A 20,936-nucleotide genomic window follows, 5' to 3' on the forward strand; every position below is an offset into this window, starting at 1 on the left:
CTCCAGCGGCTACAGAGGAAGATATTCAACTTCATTTGGAGGGGGAAAAAATCACTTATCCACAGAAAACCATGCTGTGTACCCCAAACCGATACTCTTGTATCCAAATCAGACATTGGTGCTCGCATCCCCAGACCCGCATGGCAGCCACTCGAGAACTAGAGTCCCCCGAGTTAACGGCCGCAGATCCACCGAGCCGAGGGCGAATTTCAACGTTATACAAACTATTGCATACAAATCTGCTTACAGCTAAAGCAACTTATATGTCACAGTGGGAAATAGAACTAGGACATCCGATTCAAGACCATTCTTGGACCGACATCTGGGCACGTACTCATTCGTCCTCTTTCTGTGTTACCAACCGGGAAGGTGCGCACAAACTCCTGCTAAAATGGTATTATCCACCGCTTCGACTACACCATTTCAATCAGTCCCTGAACCCGCTATGCTGGCGCCGATGCGGCATGACAAGCTCCTACCTACACATGTGGTGGACATGCCCGATAGTGGCGAACTTCTAGTCCCAGTGTATAGCCACCATAGCAGACATCACCCAGACCACGTTGCCACTGGAACCAGAATCAATCCTACTGGGGATCCCGATCCCAGGCATATATCCGGAATCTGGCAAGCAGGCGACTCTCATAACGCAACTGCTCCTAGCAGCAAAAATCACAGTAGCCCGAATGTGGAAATCCCCGGAGGGCCCCCTAATGATCCTGTGGTGGCTGAAGCTTTGGGACATCTTCATAGCGGAAAAGATCATGGCGGCAAACAGAGGCCACCTTCACTGCTTCACAAATATTTGGTCGCACGTGATAGACTATGACCAGCACTTCCCAGCCCTAACATACAAACCACGCTTGGTGGTGAATGCCCAACGGGCTGAGGACAGGGACCTGGCTCAATCAGCAGAGGAGCACGACCCGGAAGGTAGCCAGAATTAGAGGGGGGGGCGGAAACTTAGGGGATGATGAAAGTGACTTGAAATGTAACGAATGTCGAATGGTTGTAATGTAATGTTTTCCTGTGCGCTGATCAAAAATAAACAAGTTAAAAAAAAAAAGTGTACATTAATAACAATGTTATATGTTCCATTTTGAAACACATATGAACATTTCAATGAAGTTTTTGTTTAAATAAAAACTATATTTGTTTTTTGTGTTTGAAATATATAATACATATAACAATATATTACTATGCTTAGTTTATGCCAATAGGAAATATTATAAATATGATGAATTCACACAAAAGAACGTATGTGTGTTTTCTGTTTCTGATGACTTGTGGGGTTTTGAGATGTGTAAATGGTACGTACACGAGTACATTCGTACTATAGGTTTTAGCATTGCAATTGGAGGGAAATGGATTAATAATGTGTGATTATCATACACATACACACATACATCTGTATAACCCATAAGTGTTGTTGAATGTACAAAAAGAACGCAAACACGTCCTTTTGTATGCTCACTTTATATTAATGAGAAGTGTGTATGTAGGAACATTAATTTGTTTGCTAATTTTAAGTTTGGTTTATAACTGCAAGGGATTTGTAATATATAACCATTATGTACAAACATACAATTGTAAAATTAATAAGTGGAGTTTTTTTAATCAATCATACACGTATGAAAGTACAAGAAAGGTACTACAGTGAAGGTACTACACTGTAATGCAACTTGGTATGGTGATTTTTTATTAATAGAGACAGCTTGTTTTTAAATGTACATATGCTACGCAGGATGACACATGTGTATGCTCCCGTAAAGATAATAAGTAGAGTTTTTTAAATAGATTATACAAGGAAAGTACAAGGAAGGTACTACACTGTAATACAACTTTGTATGATGTATGTAAGGATGCACGTACAGCCATTTGTTTTTAAATGTACATATGCTACACAGAATGATACATGCGTATGCTCTCTTTATAGTGATGACAAGGGTTAAGGTTTTTTATTATGACTAGTATGTAAGTATACACATACTTTTGTATATTCAGTTTATATTACTTTTTTCTTACACACTTCTAGTGCCAACACGCATGCATTTGTAGAATTAAAAATACATTTGTATTCACCTTTCTCCATTGAGGACCCGTTTCCAAGTGTTGCCATCTTTTCAATTTGCTAATAAAAGGAGCATATATTTAAATTTAAAAAGGGAACAAGCATAGATTTTCTTTTACAATTGTATTCATTGGGTGTATTTGTTCAATTATTTAAAAAGTTTATAAAGTATACTTACTTTTCATCCGCTATGACAACCATGTCCAAATGTAACATTTACTATTGTTTATAGGTGTGGTTGGAAAGGTGGCATGTTTTGTTTTTGGGCGATTATTATAGAAACATTGTTGTAGTTTACATAACACATATTCACTTACTAATTGTTAGTATATGCGTATTTATATTAAAAGTTGTATGTTGTGATTTTGCTTTTGTAAGTATGTATCAATAGTAGTGGTATATTGTTTGTTTGTTATTAAGCTTATGTTTTTAACTTGTTATACAGTTAATGATTTAAATGCATTCGCAACGTGGGTCGAATGAACATTACGCATGTGCTGGTGTTAGTTTCTATGTTCTTCTATGGTGTGGTGTAATGATAGCGATCATGAGCACATTTTGTCAAGTTACGCATGTATTTGTTGTTTGAATCTGCATTATGCATGTACTTGTGAAATTATTTGTTCTATTTACGTTTCACATGTGCCTTGTGGTTTGAATGTGCATTGCGCATGTGCTTATGAAGGTAATGTATTTTGATTTACATTTTGCATGCGCTTATGTTTAGTGTTTTGCACGTGTTCTGCAGTTTGCATGTTTTTTTATTTCCATAGGCAGATGGTGATTTGAAGTGCTAACGTTACAAAGGTTTCTGTTAAAGTTTATAAATAAAATGGAAAAAGAAGTACATTTTGTATATTTTAATGTAGAGAAAGACTGCTGATAATAATGGGAAACTCCTTGCTTTTTTGTGTGAAATACGTTAAAAGGTATTTTATACGTAGAGAATGAATATTTTGATAATGTGAGATTCCTGGATTTCTTGGCTGGAGCGTTATGTTCGCCGACTATGAATAGTTTCACCATTTGCAAATGTACATGTGCAATGGCAAGGCTATTGTGGTGGAAAATGGACACGCACAATGAGAATATGTTGTGTATCAGAGCAGTGGGAAAAATCCCTGATCTGATTGTGATTAATGTTGAAGGGAACAAATTGGGATTTCAAAGAGGAACAGAGTTCTGGTTTGAAATGAAAAATACCTAGGTTCTGCTATCGGCATTGTTTCCAGGAACCAAAATTGTATTTTCATGCTTGGCAGCATGTCATATTTGGATGCATGGAAGTGGCAATCACCGAGAATAAATGTGTACACATTGGGGGTGGGTGCTTATGTTTTGTGTGAATTCTGTATTTTCTTGCTTGACTATGTCAGGATAGGTGTGTATGTTGTGTATGGGTGTATGGGTGTGTATGTTGTGTGTGTGTTCTGTTATGTGTGGGTGTGTATGATGTGCCAGTGTGCATGTGGTATTTTGTGTGGGTGTGTATGTTGTCTGTGTGTGAAATGTGTATTTGCTTGCATGAGTGTATGTTGGGGTGGCTGCGTAAACCGTGTACGTTGGAATGTGTACACAGTGGGGGGGGTGCGTATGTTGTGTGTGAATTCTGTATTTCCTTGCTTAACTATGTTGGGGATGAGTGCGTAAGTTGTGTGTGAGAGTGTATGTCGTGTGTGGGAGTGTATGTCGTGTGTGGGTGTGTATGCAGTGTGTGGGTGTGTATGCAGTGTGCGGGTGTATGTGGGATTGTGTTTGTTGTGTGTGAATTTTGTATTTACCTGCTTGAGCGTATGTTGGGATATGTGCACAGTGTGGATGGGTGCATATGCTGAGTGCCCTGATGCCTGCAGGCTCCCGACGCGTTATAAACAAATGAATAAAAAATAAATGTGTGTGTAGTGTGTGAATTCTTTATTTCTTGCTTTAGTGTATGTTGGACTGTATACGCAGTGTGGGTGGGTGCATGTGTTGTGTGTGTGTGTGCTCTTTCATACACTCCATATACAGTCTATATGAAATATGCGCATTCATTCGGCACAAGCAGCAAATATAGATGCATTTCATTTTAAATTCTTTTTCAGTGCACCAAATGTAGTTGTCTGCAAATAATGAGGAGATTCGAAGCAGCCAATGTAGAGATATTTAAGTCGAATGTATTATTTTTTTCTGTGGGAAAACTCCATGTTAAAAGCTGTTCAAAACAAGATCAAAGTTAACTTTTTTTTAAACTAGGAAGCCGTTAATGGAGAAATCTGAAATTTTCAATGTACAGGTGGCTGCCTTGAAATATGACTCTGGAATATTTGCAGATTTTTTTCATGCAAGCATTCGTAAATTATTAAGAAAAGTCATTTTCTGAAACACCATAGAGACCTGTCTTAACCTCAGCTATGCCTCGTACAAAGGCATTGTGTATGGCAGTTGTGCAATGCCAAACCCATACATATATACAAAAATCTAGGCCAGAATTGGCGCTGTATCCTCACAAAGGTCTCTGTGGCCAAGGTAGAGGCTCTGCCCAAGTCCACAGGACAGCCATTCCCATAGACTCACACACTATATACACCCATTAAAAATAAACGGAGATTATGGAGGACAGTAAATGGAATTGTTTTACCGGAGTATTGCGCAGCAGTGAAGTAAAAGCCCAAAATCTAAACTACATTCGGAAAGGTACCGATGACCCTTGCCAGCAGTGTGAGGGTGGTGCTTGGGCAGTGGGGCCGCAGATCAGATATGAGCATAGGAACCCCCCATCTCATGTTGCTGGTGTGAGCATTAAGAGCTCAGGAATACAGCCATCATATACCATGGTGGGGAGAGAGAGAGACGAATGTGGAAGGATGTTTTCTGAAAAAATACTGCCATTCCACTTCATGGGAAAAGGGACAATGAAAATGCTTGGCCACATGTTAAAATGGGGCGAGTCATCTAAGGTTGTGAGGAGAAAAGGGGTGAACTTTGAGCAGTGGAAAGGAATGCAGTGTGAAGGTGCCCTTTCGCTATAAGCAAGAAAGAAATCATAAGGAGGATAACATACAAATATGATAGGTGTAGCCTGGGGAAAATATTGTACAAAAACATGAAAAAGAAAAAGAATGCCAAAAGGATGAAATGTTAGGGCTCAAGAAAAGCTTGGATGAAGCAATTAATATGGAAAAACAGGCAAATGGTCTGAACTAGAGAGGTGGCTTTTTTATTGTTATAAGTGCGCAAAGACAGACAGGGCTGGGGTGGGAGTAGCTTGCTCTATGAGATTGTTTAATTATCCTTAGATGGATTGCTGGAGCTAAAGTAAATCATTGTTGCCACTGACCCTCTCATGGTCCCACCAATACGCAACATCCATGGTGTATATCTGTGCCGTGAGCTTTAAGTAGTTTGGCGTCACTAGGTAAAGATAGAGGTATAAGACACCAATTATGCAAATGAACATTTACCAGATAGACTGCCCTTATTTTGTCATCTATTTGCACTTTTGGCATTCACAGTCTCACTTTCACAGAATAAAGCAGTTGTGCAATGCCAAACTCATACATACAAATATCTAGGGCAGAATTGGTACTTTATCTGGCCAATGTAGAGCCTCCGCCAATTTCCATAGTCCAGTCATATAGGGTTTAGGCGCTCACACTGCATGAGGTGTAGTAAGGTCAACATGGGACCACGATTAAGGATACAAGGGTTACATGGACAAAAAACACTTTGTATTTCAACTCCCATAATCCGATCCAATATCTCATTAGTCAAATAGCCATTTGAACTTTAGGTGCTTGTCTTGTGAAGGGTCTAAGCACACTTTTGGGAGACACCCACTTACCACAAAACACCCTACACTCGCTCCCAGGTTCGAACTTTATGCTATAACCATGAACTCATGCCAGAAAGCAGATTAAATTAACAAACAGCAATTTTTGTAAAATGGGAAAAATAAAAGGAAAGTTAAAAATCACAGATATTTAGAACACAGTCTCATCTCATGTTCCTTTTAGCCAGTGTTGAGGACCCTGCTCAGCTTAACGACTGGCCTCTCATCTCAGGATGGCACACCTCTGGTCAGAAACTGCACTCCCTTCACCCTCCTGCTCTGGTCAGTCCTTAAGTGAGATCGTGGCAAGCAAGGAATGGCGCATGGGGGCAAATAAAAGCCTGGGCACCTGCACATGCCTGGTACAAGCCCACGGGAGAGTCCCTCCCTATCAACGTATGGGCCCATTTCTATAAGGTAGGCCTGTCAATCAGTGACACAATCTTCCAGAACCTTACTTCAGTGCAAAATATGTTTGTGCTGGTAGAAAAACACACTTGGTATCGATCCAAGTCACTTCTACCCCTCCCAACTCAGAGCCCAGCTGCAAAATCTCTGAGATGTCTCTTATCAGAACTGTTCAAAAAAGCAGGGGCGTGGCGTGCACTCCAATTCCTGGCCAATATATTACCTGAACAAGTGTCCAAAAACAATCACAGGGTTAAATCCCAAAGTGTCCAAAATATTCACTGGGTTAAATCCCAATTACTGCCCAATAGTTCACAGGGTTGATTCCCTTTTTGCACTGTTGTGCTCCTCCAAGTGTAAAAAAAATTCACAGGGTTAAATCCCAATTTGCTGCCCAATAGTTCACAGGGTTGATTCCCTTTTTGCACTGTTGTACTCCTCCAAGCGCGTTCGTATCTGCAATACTCATCAGGAAGGGTGAGTTGCCATTCAATTCAGGTGAAACCAATATAAATGCAGTTGCAGTCTCTAGGAATCATGGTCAATATAGTGAACCCATTTAAACAATTCAGGCGACCAGTGAAAGACTCCCCTCCAACACACACATCATACCCTTAGCAGGGGGAGTTTTGGATACTTGTTCAGGTAATGTATTGGCCAGGAATTGGAGTGCGCGCCTCGCCCCTGCTTTTTTGAACTCTTATCAGAACTGCTCGGGTCAAGCGGCTTTTCTCATGCAAATGAGTGCCTGTTTACGAAGGATGGCAGAGCCACTGTTGTGAAAGAAAAATGGTTCAGGGGAAGCTGAAACATATGCATTGCCATTACGGCCCTTAATTCTGCTAGTTAGTGTCATAGGCCCTCATTACAACACCGGCGCTAAACCATGGCGCTATTAGCACCATGGTTGGTGCCGGTGTTGTAACGAGTCCGCCATGGTGAAATGGGGAAATACCGCCCCATTCCAAGGTTGGCAGGGCGGTATTTCCCCATTTCACCATGGCCCTTCCCCATTCCCATTTTGCCCCATAGGGCTCAATGGGAATGGGGAAGGCAGCAATTACGGTACCGCAAATTGCGGTACTGTAATTGCCTGTGAGGTCCCTTTGCGGGTCCCTACTTTAACGGCTGGTCCAGACCAGCCGTTCAGGTCGGGTCCCACAAGGGGACCTCGTAGTAAGGCGCTAAGTGGTTAACGGCGCCGCAGCCTTTTACGGCACCGTTAACCACTTAGCGCCTGGGTCGTAATGAGGCCCATAGTATTACAAGACTGGCCCTCTAGGCACTATAATGCTTTTATACTGCAGGTCTGCAAGCACTCAATACATGCCACTATTAGCTACTAAACCCGGTCCTATGTCCTGCCTTTGCAAGCCGCACTTGTGCACAATACAGTTAGCTCAGCAGGTTTTGTACTTGCGCATCATTTTATAACAGTGCTATGATCATAATTTTGCAAACAGCTTTCTCGGCTAATGTTACTGTGTTCCCGGACATGATGCGGACTCCTGCTTCCAGATGTACTTTTGGTTATCAATGTCATCTTTGACATAATGGTTAGGATCGCTCACTGCGAGGATGTTCTCCTCTGCATTTGCTGGACCATTGGCTTCTCCTATGGCATTTCATCCATCAAGTTTTCAAACAACAAGCTACTACCCTCTAAAATAGTGGAATCTTCTATGGATTGATACGGCAGGTTTTTAGTGGCAAAGTGTAGCCGAAGTGGGGGAAAAACATGAATGTCCAATTGATTCTCCCTTGGATGTCTTTTATGGCCAGCTGAGCACATAGTGTCTCTCACTTCTTGGGATTCCATATGTTCCTGGTTGGAGACTGACCCTTTCACTTCCGGCAACCCTGCCTTCCTGAAACCATTTTGCTTTTCTCTTTTGTTTTTTGTTAGGATTCTCCCCTTGATACTTTGATTCTTTGGTCTTGCTCTTTGTTATCTTTCCCTTTCTCTTATAAGTAGTCTGACGTGCAGCCAAGGGTTTACCCAACTTCTTTTTTCCCTTTTCCTCTCAGGAAATGTAAGATTATAGCTGACTCGAGACTCTAAGCAAGACGTATTAATCTTGTTAGGGATACACGAGTCAACATCTAGCACCGTGTAGTGATTAGGTGTCCATGCTATCTGTGTATTATGAATGGAATATTGACTGAGTGACATGGAATGCTGTGGTTGAGAATGTTGATGTATGGTTGAGAGTTCTATGTGAGACAGTTGGATTTATGTAGCCTACCTGAGAGGATGCCGGTGCATGTTTGCCTGGAGCTCACATGAACTTGACATGATAAACCATTAAGATGTACTGGAAATTCATTAAAGGAACAACTGGAACATCAAGAGATGTCAGTCATCACTGGGAACCCAGAGCTTTAAAATGGCGACGAGGATGCTGGCTGTGCTGCGGGGACAGCACTAAGGAGGGCACATGCACCGACCCCCAAACCCAAGAAGAAGATCCTCTCAGGTAGGGTGAGCGCTTTATGTAGTAGGCGCAGGAGGGCCCAGCGCAAAAGGGCACAGGTGCAGGAGATAAGGAGCTGTGCCAGCGCCAGGGGCCAGATGACCTGCCAGCAGTTGGGCAGGTTAAGCACAGCGGGCGCCAAGAGACTGGCAGAGGAACAGTGGCAGGCCTGAGGGCCCATTGACTGTCTTGAAGGGCTTTGTGAACCTGGAGCTGCGGCATAGAGGGGCTAAAGCCCATGGCAGTAGCAATTGAAGAGGCTTAGAGTCTGAGCTGCGCCTGGAAAACTGGGAAGCCATGCTGCGCAGCTGAGGGGCTTGGAACCCAGGGCAGCGGCATTGGAAGAGGTTTGGAGCCTAAGCTGCACCTAGGAGTAACTGAGAAGTGATTAGAAGGGGTTTGAAGCTCATGTGCAAGGTGCCTGGTGGGGCTGGGAGCCCATAGTGCAACCTTGGACTAGTGACATTAGTGGGGCCTGGAGCCCATTACAGCGCCTGGAGGGGCTCATAGCCCATATGCTGTGCAGAGGAGGGTCCTGAGGACCATTACAGCGCCTGGAGGGGTTTGGAACCCATATGATGTGCAGAGGAGGGTCCTGGGGGACATTGCAGCATTTTGGAGGAGCTCAGAAGCCCTAATGGTGACTTGGCTATGAACTGCGATAAATGGCGGACAGGCTTGGAGCTCATTGTTCATAACTGCGTTTTAGAGCCCATTGCAGCGCACAGAGAAGCATACAAAGGTGTTGTACGTGTACATTGGGTACAGTTACTAGACTGTAAGAAACCTACCTGGTATGCTGCTGGATGAGCGGAGAGCCTGAGGCTGTGGAGAGTGCTGAGTGGGGGGCAGGGGCTCTGGGATGCGGTGAGCGGCCCTGTTTGGCAAAGCAGACTCTCTGTTGTTGCGACTGAGAAGTGCTGGAGCGCATAGTCCGTTGGAGCCGGAGCTCTGTCTTCTTCGTTGGCTCTTTTGTAACTGATGACGTAATCCAGATTGTTGGGGGATTAGCGATGGTCACGGTGTGTTTGGAAGCTTGAAGATGTCATGGAGGGAATGTTGGGGGCTGCTGAAGCAGGGAACGCTGGCCTGTTCATGTCCACAACAACGGCCCGCAAAGAGTTTGCGAAACAAAGGTTAAATAAAAGGACCTAACGATGTGGTCCGACGTCGGTCTTAAAGTACTTCCTGGTGATCGAGGGCTGTCCTTTCAGGAGGAATGAATCTGTCGTGAGGTGGATTTAGCAGCCAGGACTATGGCGGTTAGTAGGGAGAGTGCCGCGGTCAAGAGATGTGCCTCTGATGGGATTTTTGACGGGTCCTACACAGGAGGTGAACGGAAAGAAATGCAGTGAATCATCAGTTGGGAGCTGCGTATCCATTGGTATTTAGTTAAAGAAGGAAGCTGGCAAGAGAGCAGAAATGTAAAAGTTTAGTGGTTGCTTGCTGTAGTTTTAAATATGTTTTGTTAATGTTAAATTACTAAGTCATTTAGGATAGAGTGATGTGAGGCCTTCATAAGTAGGAGACACTTAGAGCCTTATCACGAGTCTGGTGGCAACCCTTAAATGCGGTGGTAGCGCTATTACCGCCGCATTTAAGGGTCCGCCAGATCAGAGCTGGGGGGAAATCTGCTGCAAATTTGACGATTTTCGGCGCTATTACCGCCAGTGGGAAATCCGCTGGCGGTAATAGCGCAATTTTCCCCATTGGGCCCAATGGGGAATGAGGAATTCCCGAATGGGCCCAACGGCGAATCGGCACTAACCGTTCCACCAAACCCGTGATCCGGCGCTAATAGCACCGGGGGTTTGGCGGTAGGGCTAATAGCGCCGGCGGTAATAGCACCGGCGTTACCGCTCAACTCATGATGAGGCCCTTAAAGTATGCGATTGTGGTGTGAGCCATAAGGGCGTGAATGTAGTAGCCTTTGTTTAAGAGCACTGAGTTTAACAATGTTAGTTTCTATGGAATAGTTATGCATAAAACTTTGGAAGAGTGTGCAACTTAGTGCAGTTCAGCTAACTTGGCCAATGGTATTGACTAATGATTTTTCTTCCCCATAAATGGACTATATAATACAATGAGCAATGTGGACTGGGAATGTTGCACTATATAGAGTCAGTAATGCATTTGATTTTATGTCACACTAATATTTTGCCTTACAGGTGGGACTTATGAATGGACATTTGTGCTTATTTTGAAGTGGTTTTGCGCCTATTTTTAAGACTAAGAAGCGTAGTTAATGTTTCTAATGTTACGAATATACTGTAATGAAATGTTATTGCAGTGTGGGGTGTGTTGGTGCGAATGTTGCCTGTATGCTAGAGCTTTTGTCTGAAGTGGTGATTTTTGGTGCTTGTGTGGTAAAAGGTTTTGTGAACGGTGTTCTATGGTGTTGTTTCTTCACAGCAGTTCTGTTAGCTAGTTGGATTTAGAGAAAACATGCGACGAATAGGGGGTGGCAACTTTGCACCGTGGGTGTTGTAGATGTTGTTTCACTCGGGCATTTGGAACGTCCAACCTGGTTCTTTGTAAGTTTTAGGCGCACAGCATAGTGTTGTGTTTACATTGAGGCTGTGAGAAGAGGAGTGTGTGTAGTGCAGGTAGTGTGCAGTTGTTCTGGTGAATGTGAAGCATTTGGTGTTGTGGTGTGTGTGAGATGATATTTCCTCATAGCAGTGGTTGGCTTGTATGATGGGTCATGAGGACACAGGTGACGGATGGGGGTGGCGGCACTGGCACTTTTTGTGCACATGTTTTTGTGTTGTTTCACTCATGTGTTTGGAACGCCCAACCTTGTTGTTTGGTTTGTGTGGGTGCACAGCTTGGAGTTGTGTGTGAGGTGTGGCTGTGAGGATATTATTGGCAATGCGTTGCAGTATGGTAGAGGAAGACCTGAGGTGGTGAAGATTAGTAGTAGTGAAATTTTCAGTGGTTGGTGTCCTTGCTCCACTGTGTAGAAAAGGGGAAGGGCATTGCTGATATGTGTCTTGGTACCGGTTTAGCTGGTGACGTGTTCAGGGTACAGTTTTGGTGATAGTAGTTTTGGTTGGGATGCACGCGCAGATGTTGGAGTGTTGTGTGTGTGTGCAGTGTGTATTGTGAGTATGACCGGGTCTTGGTAGGTGTTGTTGTTGTTGTTGTGTAAAGAGGGGAGATATGTAGTGATTAGGTTTCCATGTTATCTGTGTATTATGAATGGAATGTTGACTGAGTGACATGGAATGCTGTGGTTGAGAATGTTGATGTATGGTTGAGAGTTCTGTGTGAGTCAGTTGGAGTTATGTAGCCTGCCTGAGAGGCTACATAACTCCAACTGTCGGTGCCGGTGCATGTTTGCCTGGAGGTCATATGAACTTGGCATGATAAACCATTGAGATGTACTGGAACTTCATTAAAGGAACAACTGGAACATCAAGAGATGTCAGTCATCACTGGGAACCCAGAGTTTTACACACTGCTTTTTATTCTTGCTGTTTCAACTTTGGCATACGTCACTGCCTTCCTTGATAACTCCAAGGAGGTTGGTTCTTACTTCAGACAAATCGGTGTCAGCTTTTTTATGTGTGACTGCAAGACCTCCTCCATGGATTTCTGGATTTCAGAGACTTCATGAATAATGCGTTCTTCTACAATACACGCCGTATTGGATAGAACTGGTTTAATTTGAAAAGTTTCATTATTGCTTTTAGGTGGTCAGAATGCATGGTAACTTTGTTAACTATCCTCTAACAATGGTTTACCAATGGCGTCAAAAGAAAGTCTAGAGCCTGCAATGCTAAAGTGGAGGTCAGGGAGTTCTGGCAACTGGGGAAGTCTTCCAGGATAGAAAGTGGGGCAGCAGACAAGTGTTTTATGTTGTTAATTGTGTCCCTTTCATTACTGGCCTCATTTACTACAGATGAGTTCTCTATCAACTCCGCAGAATTTGGAACATTCAGATACAGTTCCATAATATTTTTATCACTAGTGTTCCTAGTTTGATCAGGAATTGATTCAAAAAGAGTGGAGTTGTGTAGCGGCATAACCGGGGAGCCCAAAAAGCTTAAGAGCGAAGCTCTGTCCGATAGTGCATTTAGTTCCGCACTAACAGTTCTCAATTTGCTTGCAGGTGGAAAATGTGTTGTTAGGAGCTCCCTTCTCTCATCCAGCTTCTCACCTTCCGACTGGGTTATTAAAGAAATATGTGTCACAATGCTTTTCCAGCTATTCGGGTCGACTTCAAATACTTCAATAAGGAATTCCAAGATTTTGGTTCAATGACAGGCCATGGAAATATGTATATGTTCTGCAAGTGATCCCTTTTTACTGCTGGAAGGATTGCCAGAGAAGGTGTTGTGCCGCTGCAGTACCAAGTAGCCTTATTTCAAGGTGTCCTACCGCTGCAGTGCTGAGTAGCCTTATTTCAAGGTGTCCGACAGCTCTGAGGGCACTCCCCACAGTCACAGCAGCACCACTTGGTAGCAATGGTCACCAGGGATCCGAGCACAATGAAGCAGTTCTCACGCCATGTAAGCAAAGGGATACTTTTACATCCGATAAAACAGACATCAATACAGTTGATTAGTTTAAATAATTTCATTGAAGTACACTTCATATAGTACTGCAAAAATGTGCCCCACATTATACAATGAAAGATTACAAAATTGTATCGCACCCATCAACACTATGAATCACAACATCTATTTTACCCCAAACAATAAAGGTTTAAAATAAAAGATGGGCACATTCAAGGGATTAGCAAACAGTCTAATAGAATATTCACCTAGGAAGTTGTGCCCCCAAATGACAACAGCTTGTATCCTTTTGAACATATGAAGTGTGTCATCCCACCACAGTCACTCCAGATCATCCATAACTTCTATGGCCGCATCCATCTGGGATAAGAGAGACACCTTCCAGTGAAGCTGCACCCTATGTGATATTCTTGTTCAATGATGTTTTTCCAGGGCAATTTAACCACACCACATGGGGACAAGATTCCCCTCTTTCCCACAGTTAACTAAAACTGCCTTTAGGCTGTCACCTAGCTCACACGCTCAAGACTATTGCCATGAACGGCAATTTCAATTACTGTGGAATTCTTATCCCATTTTCATGCTGCTCCATTCCATTAGCTGACTCTAATCAGCATTTCATATAAGATTGGTCTCTCTTCCTGCATTTTTTTGACCCAGGCACCTTCATCACCTATATCAGGTTTTCATACCTATGCTACTTTGTCCTCATCCACTAAAAGTCCACTTTCTTGGATCTTCGTAGAACTGAAGATTGCTAGAGTGGAATGAGAATTCCAATTGCTTACAAATGTTCGATCACGTTCCTCTTCAATTATGTAAAAAGATACCTTGTGAGAACCTCTGGTAGAATCTCCTTCATTTGCTAGTATGTGGAGTACACCCTATGTGCACAATACAGGACAAGGTTGGAGTTGTCAGCTTCTGCTAGGATCTTGCATGTAGCATCACATTATACCTCTATGAATATTGTGACCTGTACACAGTATACAATGGGATCTGTATTCTGAATCTTCTTGCTTGTAGAGTAGCATTTGAATGTAAACTTTCAGAGCATTCACTAAATCGTGTTGAGCTCTACGTTTATGAGTACGCTTGCATTTGTTTATCTCACGCACCTTGACCTTCTCTTTGGTGGGAATCACATGGTTTTTCTTTTTACCAATCAATTGGGTTTTGGCAATAGAGATTTCTTTACCGATTTCACTTATTATTTGGGCTAGATCTACTTGCTAACCGGGCTGTTTATCCAACATTTGTGACTGGGCTGGAGGCATTGGATCAGCGTACACCAGGAAGGTATGCTTCCAATAAATTTCCTGCACCAGCATCATTTCTTTAAGATTAATCTAACGCTCTTTGAGTTTTAGGGTGCTATTCGTTCTTTATTAAAGACACAATGATTGTAATGTTTGACCATGGGCCCCTAGAAGCTGGAATGACTTTGCAACTCTCACTTCTCTTTAGTCCCTGGTCCTCTCGAACATCAACCGTAAGAGCAATATGACACATCCGAGTATTCCTCACTCCTTCTACACTCAGCTTTATAAAAAGGAACCGGGTTCCCCCCGACTCCTCTTCCCCTGCTCATTGCAGGTCGGTGATTCCAGTACAGTAAAGACTGACCTGCCACAGACCCACCAGTTGAACTGAAAAAATGATAAGCAGTGATGTATTCTTCATATGCCTCATGAGGGACCTAACACATCTGCAGTCACTATCCACTGATTCTAGGCTTCATGGTGCAGGCAGCTCGCAGTAGCAGGTGGGGGCTCTCAGGGTGCACATCTGCCAATACAACTCCGAGGGCCATGGCCAGCCCTCACCCTCTGATGTCATTAGAGCTCAGCCACGGGACTTGGTAGCACCACAGTGAGCATTGCCGCTGTTCAACTAAATGCAATCAAATGGGATTGATGGGACACAGGTTGGTAAGCCTTTCGGCAGAGCACGCATCCCCATGGTTTTGGTATGCCACTTGCAGGGCTTCCAGCTCTGGTCCAAGGCATGAGTGACCCAAGGGCCTTAGCAAAGTCAGATGCAGCTTCCAGGCATTACAAGTGCTGCATTTGCCAACTTGTGTCTGCCCACAAACGGAAAACTGGGCATTGCAAGAACACTATTTGGTTTCCCTTTCACTCAGCAAGTGTTAGAGCTGCCTTTACACCGCCAACACTACTCCGGAAACTCCAACCCACAGGGCTTCCACAGCACTCCTGCAAGCCTATCAGTCTTGCAGCAACTACCATCTTGCCAATGCTTCCGATAGGAAGGGTGGTGTCGACCGGCTCAGATTTTGCTTTCACAAGCAAAGACTTCATCTGCTGTTGCCCACTCCCATTCTGCATCGGCATTGCCACCCAGGTGCTTTGCGTGGGGGTTGGATAAGGAGGAACCTCCCCAATTCTACAGAAGACCCTGTGAGTAGAAACAGAACACAATTCTACATGTTCATCTTCACCTAGTCCCAACCAACTCATCTGGACAGACCACTCTGCCATCCCTTTCTCTGTCCTCACTCCACCCCCCTCCACTCAAGACTCAACCTTCCCGCACACATTATCACAAATGCTGGAACAGTCAAGGTACTTCCTGATCTAGCTGAAGCCCTGCTACACAGTCTCCCAGCACCGCCAACCTCAAATAGACCATTAACCATTAAATCCTTTGACTCCTGGCTTAATGAATCGCTACTTCCTCTCACCACCTCACGCCCGCACCCTCTCGCAAAGGTCTGTCCCCCAAATGGTTCACGCCCCACCTGAAGACCTTCAAAAGCAAAAATAACTCTCCTGAGCGCAAATGGAGAACATCTAAAACCTCTCTCAGCAGATCTATGTTCGCCCGCCACCACCGTAATTACAAATCCGAGTTATCTGAAAGGCCAAAAAGGTCTATTACAATAAACAAATCCTAAACTGTTGTAACAGCAGCAAAGAGCTCCACAGGATCTTCTCCGAATTTGTGAAACCCTCCTGCACCTCTGCCCTGACCACGCACACGCAAACGCACTGCAACTCCCTCTCCCCTCCTTTCTACAACACATCGCTAGACAGGTTGGCAGCCCTTAATACCAAACTTCCTACCCTCACCTCCTGCCCCACACCTGCTCCTCCTAACTTCACTGCTCTGACTGCCACAATACCATCTTTCAACTCTTTCAACCCCATCTTGAGAGACGAGTCCCTTGATCTTCTATCTGGCAGCAGACCCTCTGTATCCCCCATTGACACCTGTCCAGCCTCTCTTCTGAAAGAAATATTCTCCTCCACATGTGCAGGAGAACAAGCAAAGTCCATAATAAATGACTCCCTCACCTCTGGCATCTTTCCTGAGGACTTCAAAATAGCGCAGGTCAAACCACTTCTGAAAAAGGCATCCCTTGACACCCTTGAGCCTAAGAATTACAGGCCAATTTCCAACACTCTGATTCTTGGTGAAACTCATTAACTGGGCTGTGTACTCTCAGCTCAACCGTTTTGTAGAATCCAACAACCTACTTGACCATGCTCAATCAGGCTTCAGGCCGTGCCATGGAACAGAAACCACTCTGATCTCAATCTGGGATGATCTCAAAGTCTCGGCAGACGTGGTGGGCTGTGCAGCGCTGTTCCTTCTTGATTTGTCAGCCGCCTTTGACACCAGTAACCATTCTACCCTACTCGAACAACTACACTCTCTTGGAATCCGAGGCTCAGCACCAAAATGGATTGCCTCATTCCTCAACAACAGGAAACAAATCACTTTCCTCTACCCTTTTCTCTCAACCACTCATACCGTGAACACTGTAGTATCACAAGGCGCCTGCCTCTCTGCTCTCCTATTCAACCTCTATCTGTCCACTCTACCATGGGATCATCTGCACGCACAACCTCACCTGCTACAACTATGCTGACGATATCCAAATTATCCTAAGAATTACCAAAACAAGCCTCAACCCACGACCCACCCTTGAAGTTTGCCTTAGAGACATTGGCTGCATTATGGACCCAGGGTTTAACCCTCTCCCATCAGGTCAATAATTTATCAAAATCCTGTCACTACCACCTCAAGCTCTTAAGACGCACTTTCTCTTAGCTCACCTACCCCAACAGACTCGCCACTATTATGTCCACCATTATGTCAAGACAGGACTATTCCAACTTCTTACATCTGGGTACACCTGCATACAAACTTAAACTCCAAAGAGCCCAAAACGCTGCCGCCAGACTCCTTCTTGCACTGGGACACAGTGATCACATCTCCCCCGCTCTCTGCACCCTTCATTGGCTGCCTGTTGGACGAAGGGCCACTTTCAAAATCCTGTGCATTATCCACCGAGCAGTGCACAAAACCGGCCCAGCATACCTACAAGAGAAGATTACACCCTACAACCCATCACACACCCTAGGGTCAAGCACTGCCCTCTTACTAGTGATTTCAGCCTCCAATTCAACCAGATTGGAGGGTACGCCTACTCATCCCTGGCTCCAACCCTGTGTGGAACTCACTCCCTCTCACATTCGACACACCCAACTCTACATGGCCTTACGTAAAGCTCTAAAAACCTGGCTTTTTCCGTAAACAATGACTAAGGCAGACGAAACTCACTGTTATTGTAGAATCATGAGTTCAATTACATTAAATTGGAAAGTGTCGGTCAACAAGTGTTCCTAGGAATACTGAGGGGGAAGGGACCACAGAAACGGACCAATAAGACATGAAGGTGGATTTAGGAACAGTGAGACCACAGTTTGCACCCTTTCTGTCCTGCAGACACTAAAATATGCATCTACCGACTCTCCGCTTCCCGATAGTACTAGACAGGCCTAGCAGCCTCTTGTGCCTGATCATACCCATTCACCCACTACCTTGCCCGACTGCAAACCGAAGATAGGAACCCTCCCAGGGCATCAAGCAATCGGGCTCTATAATGTCTCTGTCCTGCCTGTCTTTTAGCACCACTGCCTCGGTAGGACTATGTTGCAGTGAGATATATCCTGACCTATAAGCAGTATCCTGCCAAGACCTACACTGTACCCACCATAAACCACATCCAGGGACCCGGGACACATAGTGCCGAGCCTAAGAATAATCACCCTCTGATCGTGCAAACCATAACTTACTCCGGTCCAACCTGTGAATCTACCTCAGAGTACCACCACCACGAAACATAAGGACGATCATTGCCAGCACATCTCGACCCAGAAGGTAACCAGGAACAGTGGGCGCCTAAGAGTACACCATCCACTCCAGACACTCACCTCTCCTACCACTATGCTCACTCTTCACTTTACACCAACAAACAATAGAGCACAGCTATACCCCTCGATCAATTTCAGCCTAGCTGCACAGATACAAACAATTCTCCATGTACACCTCAACAACCTGTTAGAACGCAGCTTTACCCCATGAAAAAATCAGCCTAGCTGTGCATATAAACATCCCACACAGGCCTAATGCCAACAGAATGCAGTCTAGGAGACCAACCACCTGACTGCACACATTCGACTAATCTCTCAATACCACCGCACCTAGTGTTTGTTGGATGCAGCCACCATCACGTAAATCACACTGGCTGCACACATATTGAGTGCACCCAAGCACTGTATTCTACCTTACTCTCTCGACTGAACTACGGTCCCCAAGGGCGTTCAACCTACAAGCGCTTTGAGATCATACCACTGATATATAGGGCGCTATATAAATGCCAAATAACATAATATAACGTAACATAACCATTTGAAGTCAGTAGGAGGTTCTGTAATGAATGCCCTCCTGCATCTCAACTTTTACAAAAATGTGCCCCTTTCAAATTAATTTCTTAAATAAAAATTTTAAATATGAAAGAATCGATACATGTAGCGCGACATTAGTAACTCAAGATTAAATCTGTCCTGCAATACAAACACTTAGCAGGGTGTTCAATCAATAGAGACACTGGGCCTCATTACGACCCTGGCGGAATGGTTTTAACGGCGCCGGTAAAGGTGCCGGCGCCGTTAAACCCATTCCGCCCTATTACAAGGTGCCCTTGCGGGACCCGCTCTGGACGTCTGGTCAAACCAGACGTCCTTTGCGGGTCCCGTGAGGGGACTAGCATGTTAACAATGGACCTGTCATTAACGGGCCCGTTGTTAACATGCTCCCCATTCCCATTGAGCCCTATGTGGGCTCAAATGGGAATAGGGATGGTCCGGGTCCGGGTTCCCTGAATGGGGAAATACCAGGCCCTCCAAAGTTGGAATGGCCCGGTATTTCCCCATTCAGGGACCACGGTCCCGGACCCGAGTTTGGAGGCAGCCATGCCCTTATGACTTCATCCAAACTCATAATGAGGCCCTGTTGTCGAGAGCCATGAATGTCAAGACAGGAAGAATCTCTCTGTGCAGACAGATCCTGGGTACGAAATGATGCTGTAAATGCAATGACTGCTCTAACCTTTTGTGCCTGTCCTGTCAAAATACATGTGGAAGAACAAAAAAAACCTAACTTCAGTAAAGTTCTATCTGATGGATAAAGCATTCCTTCCATGAGTACCTAATCCCTTCAAATTCACTTTTAGGTGTATACGGGTCTGGAATCATTGTGGGGTGCTGCATGACTCTGCGTTGACTACAACCAGGGGCGATTACATCTCTACTTCCTGGAAGTGAAGCCACTGGTACGTATACAAATAACCGTTCCAATCTATTTTCCACAGATACAGACACAAAGGAACAGTGTGACTGCTACAAGAAAAGAAAAAAGATTATAAGCAATATGACTAAGAAGGCAGCAGGGTTGTTGAGGAATCTCTGGGAATACCACCATATGCATGATATGATATTTTATATATAGCGCTCCTATACACAAGTGTTTCAAGGCGCGACGAGGCAGGGGAGGGGAACAAGGGCGGACAAGACAATGGGCCTCATTACAAGTATGGAGGTAGCCATGCCGCTTTTAGCAGCATGGATACCCCCATACCGGGTACCGGGTCTGGGTTCCAGGAATGAGGAATTACCGGGCCATTCCAACCTTGGAGGGAGGGCCCGGAAATTCCCTTTCCTGGGACCCGGACCAGATACATCCCCATTCCCATTTGAGCCCCCATAGGGTTCAATGGGAATGGGGAGGATTCTAAAAACGGGCCTGTTAATGACGGGCCCGTTGTTAGCATCCTGGTCTGCTAGCGGGTCCCGCTAAGGAAACCTGGTTTTACCAGACGTCCTTAGCGGGACCCGCCAGCAGACCTCGTAATGAGGCGGTAGAGGGTTAACGGCGCCGGCAGCTCTACTGGTGCCGTTAACCCTCTACCGCACTCGTTGTAATGAGGCACAATGATCTTACTAGGCCCAGTGACATTGAGATCACGCAAGTGCAGGGGAGAGGGAAGGGGAAATGTGCCAGCAGAAGGGGAGGAGGAGCAAGTGCAAGGCATAGGGTCAAACATCAGAAAACATTAAGAAATTAACCAACTAGTTCCTTCCTTTAACAGATTCCTTATATCTTGAAAGACTCCCCAGCCATACAGAAAAGAGGGATAGAAAATTCAAGAAATCTGCACTATAACAAGAAGTTCAGCAGTTTCAAATAGTCTCAACTCAGGCAACCTCTCCAGCAACTAAAACAAGACAATAAAAACATGCAAAGAGGCTTCCTTTCCATAGCCACCTGGCAGATTTCCAACA

General features: G+C 44.6%; 1 protein-coding gene across 1 annotated transcript in view; it reads left to right on the forward strand.

The window, feature by feature from the left end:
- The window catches only part of LOC138583076 (uncharacterized), a 210,579-nt gene that overhangs the window by 144,292 nt on the left and 45,351 nt on the right, over positions 1–20,936 (forward strand). The window contains exon 2 of the mRNA XM_069655001.1: positions 19,829–19,927. The gene's annotated coding sequence lies outside the window, so the exon portion shown is untranslated. The remainder of the gene's footprint in view (positions 1–19,828; positions 19,928–20,936) is intronic.

The sequence above is a fragment of the Ambystoma mexicanum genome, chromosome 3q, assembly GCF_040938575.1.
Source record: "Ambystoma mexicanum isolate Mex_15411 chromosome 3q, UKY_AmexF1_1, whole genome shotgun sequence".
In the NCBI taxonomy this organism is placed as follows: Eukaryota; Metazoa; Chordata; class Amphibia; order Caudata; family Ambystomatidae; genus Ambystoma; species Ambystoma mexicanum.